Genomic DNA, 7,792 nt, shown 5'->3' on the forward strand with positions numbered 1-7,792 from the left:
GAGGAGCCCGCGTCGTCTCTCCGATGCCTTTGGATCTCGCCGCCGCACGTCGCCATCATGCTTCCTCGCCGCTGCGAAGGTAAAGCCCTCGTCGGCCCCCTGCTCCCATCCCTGTACAGCGCGCGTGGCCGTCCGCACTTGTCGTTGCTCGCTGCTGCTTTCACCTGCAGCCGCCGCGCCACCACCGCCTACCTCTCTGCCCGCGCCCGCAGAAACCGCTGCCGCTGCTTCTGTTAAACTACTGCTGCCATTGGACTCTACTCCCCCGCCCCATGCAAGCCCCATCACGGCCAGGCTGCGCCCTCCCGCGCCGCTGCCGCCGCTCGCCGGCCGGCTCCCTCGCGCGTGCGCGTACGCCCGGGCCGCGCCCTGCATACTGCTGCTGCTGCTTTGCGCTTGCCCGCCTCTACTTCCGCTAACTGCTGCTGCTGCCTTGCACTGCCGTTGCAAACTGTTGTTGCTGCTACTGCCGCCTACCGCTGCTGTCGCCATTGTCCGCCTGCTGCTGCGCTAGTCCTTCTACTTGCTGCTCGCAAGCCCTGCGGTTACTCGGCACACGTTTGTTTGTGCTACTTGTTGCCTTACCTTGAGGAATGTGCTGCTGTTGTGGAGAAGCTGTCTTTGAGATAGCAAGTGATGTTGTTGAGGGTGGCATGTTCCTGTTTGATCGATTCTCTGCCGCTGGCTCACTGCTCTAGGTGTTCATGTTTGATAGATCATGTCTAGTTGGTTTTGGTCGATCTCATGTAGCTTAGTTTATCTAATTTAGAGAAGAAATTTCTAACATGTCACATGTGGTTTTAACTTTTAAGTGGGTTGAGAGGTGGTATCTGTCATGCAAAGTACCCGGTCAGGATCAACTGATGCTGATGTAGAGATTAGTGTGCCATGCAAGGTTGCATTTTATAGCTGTATAGTGTAACCAATATTGTCCTTGTAGGAACACAACCGGATAGAGGATGCTATGCTAACTACCTTTTTTTAGAAAAAGTGACAGCAGGTTCCTCCCATGTTTCACTTTTTCTAGTTAGTTTCTTCCAGCTATAGGTTAGTTTACAGCTAGAATTATGTATTTCAACCATTTATATGTTTAGTTTCCAGCTATACACTACTAGAAAAACCCCTACTAACGGCGCACCTAATTTGGCCATTAATGGCGCATCAGTGGTGCGCCATTACTAGCACGCCATTAGTAATTTTTACTAATGGCGCACCACTTGTGCGCCATTAGTATCTGGTATACTAATGGCGCACCACTGGTGCGCCATTAGTATAGGCCAGGGTGCGCCATTAGTATGCCTCCCAGGGGCCATGTATACCCAGGTGCTTTGGCATACTAATGGCGCACCACGACGGGATGCGCCATTAGTGACCGCGGCATACTAATGGCGCACTCTCCAGTGATGCGCCATTAGTATGCTTTGTCATACTAATGGCGCACTATCATGTGATGCGCCATTAGTATGTATATTAGGTTTTTTTTATTTTTTATTTTCTGTTTTTTGCAAAGGTTACAAAATGTATAATTTGACAAAATATAGACAGCACACATCAACAACAGATTCATCGAATACAATAGAAGATTAGTCTTTGAATACAATTCATCATATTAGTCTCCGAATACAATTCATCATATTAGTCTCCGAATTGAAAAGACCGAACAAAGATAGAACATTATATTACAAGTCTCGAGACCGCGAGTAGCGAGTTTGTCTTCACATTACAAGTCGATATCGATCATCTAAACTACCATCACATAGAAGAGAGCTGCGGTCATCACGATGAGCATCATCACGATGAAACTCGTCTTCATCTGGTTCCTCCAACGCTCCCTCCCCTCTCCCGCTAGATAGCGGACGTATCTAGATTTGGCCTCGGCCCTAGTGGTGTACCCTTTGTAACTGTTACCGCTGAATCGGTGAACCTGTCTCCGACACTCCTCCCAGTCATCGTAGACTCCGGGAACCTTACCCTTGTACACGACATACGTCGGCATCGCTATGCACTAGCCAAACGAAACGTTAGTACCAATTCACAGACAATACATAAGCAATATATAAGTATGCAACAGAACAATCGGAAGAGAAAAGCAAGACATTAATAGCATCGATTACATCTAAGTTGAACGACTCTCGAAACCAAAGAGACATACTACAAGTTCATTAAAGTTTAATTACAACATGAGCCAATCGATGTTTCAGAACTAGACACAGCATCACTGCTTTCGACTCGACTCAAGGGACCGGAGCGTGGATGAAGCCACCGTCTATCGTGGGAGTAATGAAATAACGGTTCTTGTCAGCCTGCATTTGTAGCATTGTGTCGATGTCACTGTTGGACGGTTGATTGTTGAGGTAGAACTGCCCCGAGGTACGAAGGACATCTTGATGGATGATTTCCGCAAACTCCGACTGGATGCGAAAGAATTCTTGTCAGAGGTCCGCGTCCTGGATTGCCAACACGCTCTTTGCCCAATCTTTGAGTTTACTTGGTAGCAGAAGTTGATGATGGTCCCGTACGATCGCCCGCATGTGATGGATGGCGTAGTAGGCACCCTTCTGACCGCCAGGCGGCTGCTTGACGCAGCAGAACGTTGTATTGTGGGAGAACACGTGCTTGCCGTACTTACGAATAGGCCTGGTGAAGGTGCCTCCAGATTTGACGTAGCCGGGGAGAACATCATCAAGAACCTTCTTGACATTTGTGTAGTCTACGTTCGACTGACGGTCCGGGTCGAAATACGTGGCCATGGAATATTTGGGGCTTAGGAGGATGAGCGTGCAACGTGTGTCACTGCAGAAAACACGGAATGTTAAAGAAAAACGATCGAAATCTAAGAATTCATATGTTACGGGGCGGTTGAGGGGAGGACTTACTCGGGAAAGTAAGGCACGAGGAAGTTATCCTTATCTTGGTTTGCCAGAATGACGCCTTCGAGGTAAGAACTCGCGACTTGCCGGTCCCCAGCGCTGCCCAAGATCTTGGCACGCATGTAGATGGGGTCGACTATCACAATGTCCGGGGTCTTGTCGCGAATGATCCGCATCTCCATACTCAGCGAAAATAGCCGAACGAAGGTGTAGTGCAGCGGATGAACGTTCAACATAGCGTGGATGTCATCAAAACGCAGGACGATCGTACGCCCGATGGAGTTATCCACAAAGCCCTTGCCCTCTGGCACCTTGGCCGCGAAAACCGGGTATGCCACATCCTTCTCTCTGAGACGCCGCTTCTCCAAAGAAAGAACACTGTCATGCAGACTCCTCATAGCACCGGTTGCAGCATTGAGCATATTTGTCGGTAGCATCGCCCTACCCGCCAGATGCACCCTCCTCGAGATATCCTGCGGTGAAGGTGGCCCGTCCTGAGCACAGATCGTACTCGGTGCCGGCTGGCTCGCACCCTTCTTAGTCTTTCTTTTGCGTGCCTTCTTCTTCTCCTGTAATGGGACCGAGTTCTGCTCACAGACCGCCTTCTTGAGTGTGTTGGGGCTGATAATATTTCGCACCTCGCCTATCTGAGGCTCGGTGAAGTCGGCAGCTGGAGGCGTCTCCTGAGAGCTGAACGCCAGACGGCGCCTGTTTCAACTTGGCTTCTCCGCGGTACCAGCTAGATCGCACACGTCTTTTGTTGGGTTTGGTTCTTGAGAAGGAGGCCCCATGAAGTCGCCATCGTACCCATGATTGGCAAAGTACTGATCGACATTGCCAAATGTATCATCGTCGTCGTCGTCGTTCTGATCCTGTGCCATATGCATGTTTGGATCCAGTGGCATAGGGATGTCCGGCACCGTTGCGGCGGTCTTGCCATGGGGCCGACTTGGCGCCGCCACGACTGGCGGTGTTGTCTTTGGGGTGGTGTCCCCCGCCCCCAAATGAATCAGGCTCTTCGGCCAAAGCAAGGGCCAGCTCAGGCAGGCGCTGAGGGTCATCACGTCATCATCATCGGCCCCGACGGGTCGAATCGGAGGTAACAAGTCGTCGCAGCCTGGCAGCACCCGAACCAGTTGAACCCTAAACAAGTTGGGTGGCATCTGGGTACCGTGGAACAAGGGGTTGCCCGGTTGAACGATTTTGCGCTTGGCGACATGGACCAACTCGTTGTTCACGAAGTGGAGGAGAGTGCACGGAACATCGGCGGTGCCCTGCGAAAACATGTAGGGCGTCAGGGATGCCCAGTCGAAGGCAAGGAGATGAAGTCCTCGGCCGAGAGAGGCTTAATTAGTTACCGTGATGATGGCGTTGAGCTCGGCTAATGTCGACGCACCACCAACGGCGGGCGTGCAGTTGACGGAGGTGCCGCTTGCTGCAGAGGTGCCGGCCGGCGTACACCCGGGTGCATTAAGCTCCCGTGCCGGCGTCAGAGAGACCAATGTCGCCTCCGCCGGAGGCACCAATGGCCCCGCCATCGCATTATGCGAGTTGCTGGCCGTGAAGCTAGGAATCGGGGGCGGCCCCTGTTGGCCGCCCGCAATCCACGCACTCAACCCTGAGATCAAGGTAGGCACAATGGCGGTGATCGTCGCTCCGAGTCGTTGTTCCACTTGCTCTTGGACAATCTCCGGAATCCGCGCCACCTGTGCCTTGAGTTCTTGAACCTCTCGCGCCTGGCTTTCTGAGCTGGTCTTTTTCTCCTTCCGCATACCAGCGGTATAGTATGACCCCCATTTTGTCGACAAGCCTTTGCCGGCCACACGACCAGCTGACGTCGGCTTACTGAGCTTATCCTTGTTCTTCATTACATTCAACCCCCTATTTAGAGTGGTGTCCCAAGGGTTGCTCTTAGTCGACCCCGCGCTACTGCTTTCAGTCGCCTGCGGAAGGAATGTGAACCATTTAGAAATATGGCTTCATTAATTAGAATGCAACCATATGGAGCTAATTACACGGGGGTGTATTCCTTACCAGAACAAGCTCAAGTTGCCTGGTCTTCGGATCCGTGGTAAGCTCCTTTGTTTTCGGGTCCTTCTTGTACCGGGCCCTGACAAAGTTCCTGGTCTGCTTGTCACCGTATTTATCGAAGAGGGGCGGTAGGCCTTGCTCGGCACGGTCCGCCTCCTCCTTGTCCCATATAGGCTCCGCCACTCTATAACCGCCGGGACTGAGTGTGTGTTCCCATTTGTTTCCCCCACTCACTTGATTAGGAGTTTGCGGTGCTCGAGCAATTGATCTTGAAGTCGTTGTAGTCATCTTTGGTGATCGAAGGATTTTTCTCCTTGATCTTCTGATAACTCTCACCTTTCTCGATCATTCTCTTCACATTGCTTTTCCAAGTAGACAGGGCCTTGCTCATCTTCGTGAGGGCAGCATTGTTCACTTTATTCCCTTTGAGGCTTGTGTTTGCAAATTCAGCGGGGAACTTGTATCGTTCGTGCAGCTTCATGAAGAGGAGGTTGCGCAAATTCCCTCGGTCAGGATGCCTCAGGTTCTCGGTGTTGATCGAGACGGTGCTCCGGACAATGCACCCGAGCTGAAGCGAGTTCCCCTTGACTATTCGTTCGGGCGCCGTTGGATTCCCGTTGGAGTCCACTTCAGTAACTTCCTCCTTGAGGGTGCGGAGCACGATCGGGCATCGGTCCTTCCGTTGCCTCTTCGGTTGGCTGCCATCTGTGCGTGCGCCGCCATCATCAGTGTTAGCATCCTCGGCGGCACCATCAGTGGTGGCATCAGTGTGATCATCCTCGGCGGCACCATCCGTGGTCTCAGGATCGGTGGGGAAGGCGGCGGCCTCATACAAGTGAGGTTGTTCCTCCATCTCCTGGGACAGCTCCCAGAATGCCTTGCCGCCCGAACCCCCGGCCTCATCGTTGTGGGCCATGTTTCTCTCTAAATAGAAACAAAGTTTGGTCAAAAAGTTGGTTATTGTCAAGGAACAAGATCTCTAAGTTGACCAAATAACCTAATTCTCGAGGAATGTCGCCAAAAAGTTGGTTATTGTCAAGGAACAATTGAGAGATGTTTGTGATATTGCCTAGGTGTTTTGGGATAGAACCTGTTAGTGTGTTGTTGCTAAGGTCCAAGTCCACGTTCTCAGGGTAACCTAGTTCTTGAGGGGTGTGTCTAGAAAGTTCACTCTTCTTTTTAGAAGACAAGCGTCTGAAATGGTATTGCCTTTCCTTAATTTGTACTATTTTTTCATTGTGTTGAATACTTATGTGGGTGAGTGTATCTGTAATTACTTTTTACTACACCGCAGGGTGTTCAAACACGCGGAGAGGATAAACGCTAGCAGGCTGATCTTGGTTGGGAAATCCGAGTGGGAGCGAGGCATGGTTCGTGTGAAGATACTATCAACCACAGAAGAGTTCGAGGTCAAGGAGGGCGAATTGCAGTAGCTGTTAGCTGATCTGATCGATTTGAAGGTTTGACTTGTCCTCTTCTTTCTGATAATCTTCAACACTGTAAGTTTTGCGATTCATGTTGTGTATACAAACAATTGGGTGGCTTTAAAGGCTATTGATATCTTCTTTCGGATCATTCATTTTGCAACAAACAAAGAAATTGTAGGTTTTGCCATTCACCAACATGTATTGAGAATGCCTTTGCTGCCTGAGAATAGAATGCTCATCCGCTTCGAACTAAGGCTTTTGTGATTATTTTTGGTTCTGTACATGATGCAAAATGGATGGATGGATGAGTATAATGAAGCAAGTAATTGTCCTGCCTTGGAAATTAAGCTGGTGCCTATAGGTATATGTATGTATTGTTCGGTTGGTCCTGAAAAACAAAAGCTATCTAGCTAGTATGCAATACAAATTAAGCTGCAGATAGCTTATTGTCTCCTCTCACTATCTCTCTATCACACATGGCAAGCAAGGGTGTCTGAGTGTGTGAATAAAATACTAAACTAATCCAACCACTAAAGCAAATTAATTTTTATTTCGGTTGAGAATCGGGCACCTTCTAGGTCAAGAAAATTGGGCATGACCTTTGCTAATTTTCTTGACCTAGGAGTGCCCCATTTCTCAACTGAAACGGAAATTAATCAACGTTTCAGGAGAAAGGGGTTATTTTTTGGCACAAACAGAGATTTTCTAACTATTTTCAGTATCAAGGCATTGCAGTTTGAATCATCTTATCAGTGTCTCTACAAAAATAGCTCAGAATTATGATTCCATTTCCACATTGATCTTTGAGCAATATGGTGCATTGTTTTGCTTCTGGTGATCTGTCCCGGAGCAGCATCCGGACCAAAGCTTTGTAACCTTACAGCGGCGCGTGCACACACGCACGACAAGTTTCAATTACACAAAAAAACTACTTGAGGGGTAAATAAAACGGCTCTTGTAAATACATCTGTCACGGCACAGGACATGGACTTCATCCCTAAAGATATCTACATGAGCATAGAGATGCGGAAAAATGAACAACCCAGTTCCATATCAACCTAGTTCAAAGATACAAGTATGACAAGTCACCAATAAGCCACCACAAAGAGCTAGTAGGTGGGGAACTATCCGAATTTTAGCGAAGCACTTGGTACAAGCTAAATCATGCTATTAGCTGGGCATATGCAGCAGGAACAACCAAACTTGAAGAAACTCATGCTAAAGAATTTAAAAGCTTCTGCAATACAAAGATGACAATTCACAATTCTTGCTAGTAAATGCATCAGATTTAGAATTCTTGTCAGAAGCACGGATACATGTTTAGAATTCCATTTTACTCAATCTTTGCTACAACTTTCAAGATGCCTTGAAAAAATTTACAAGGACACACTTGTGAAGCTTGTGACCACATTATGGGTACAAACATGTTTACCACAAACTCCACGTAATTCATAGTACTTGAAA

This window comes from Triticum aestivum, chromosome 3B, assembly GCF_018294505.1.
Source record: "Triticum aestivum cultivar Chinese Spring chromosome 3B, IWGSC CS RefSeq v2.1, whole genome shotgun sequence".
Classification (NCBI taxonomy): domain Eukaryota; kingdom Viridiplantae; phylum Streptophyta; class Magnoliopsida; order Poales; family Poaceae; genus Triticum; species Triticum aestivum.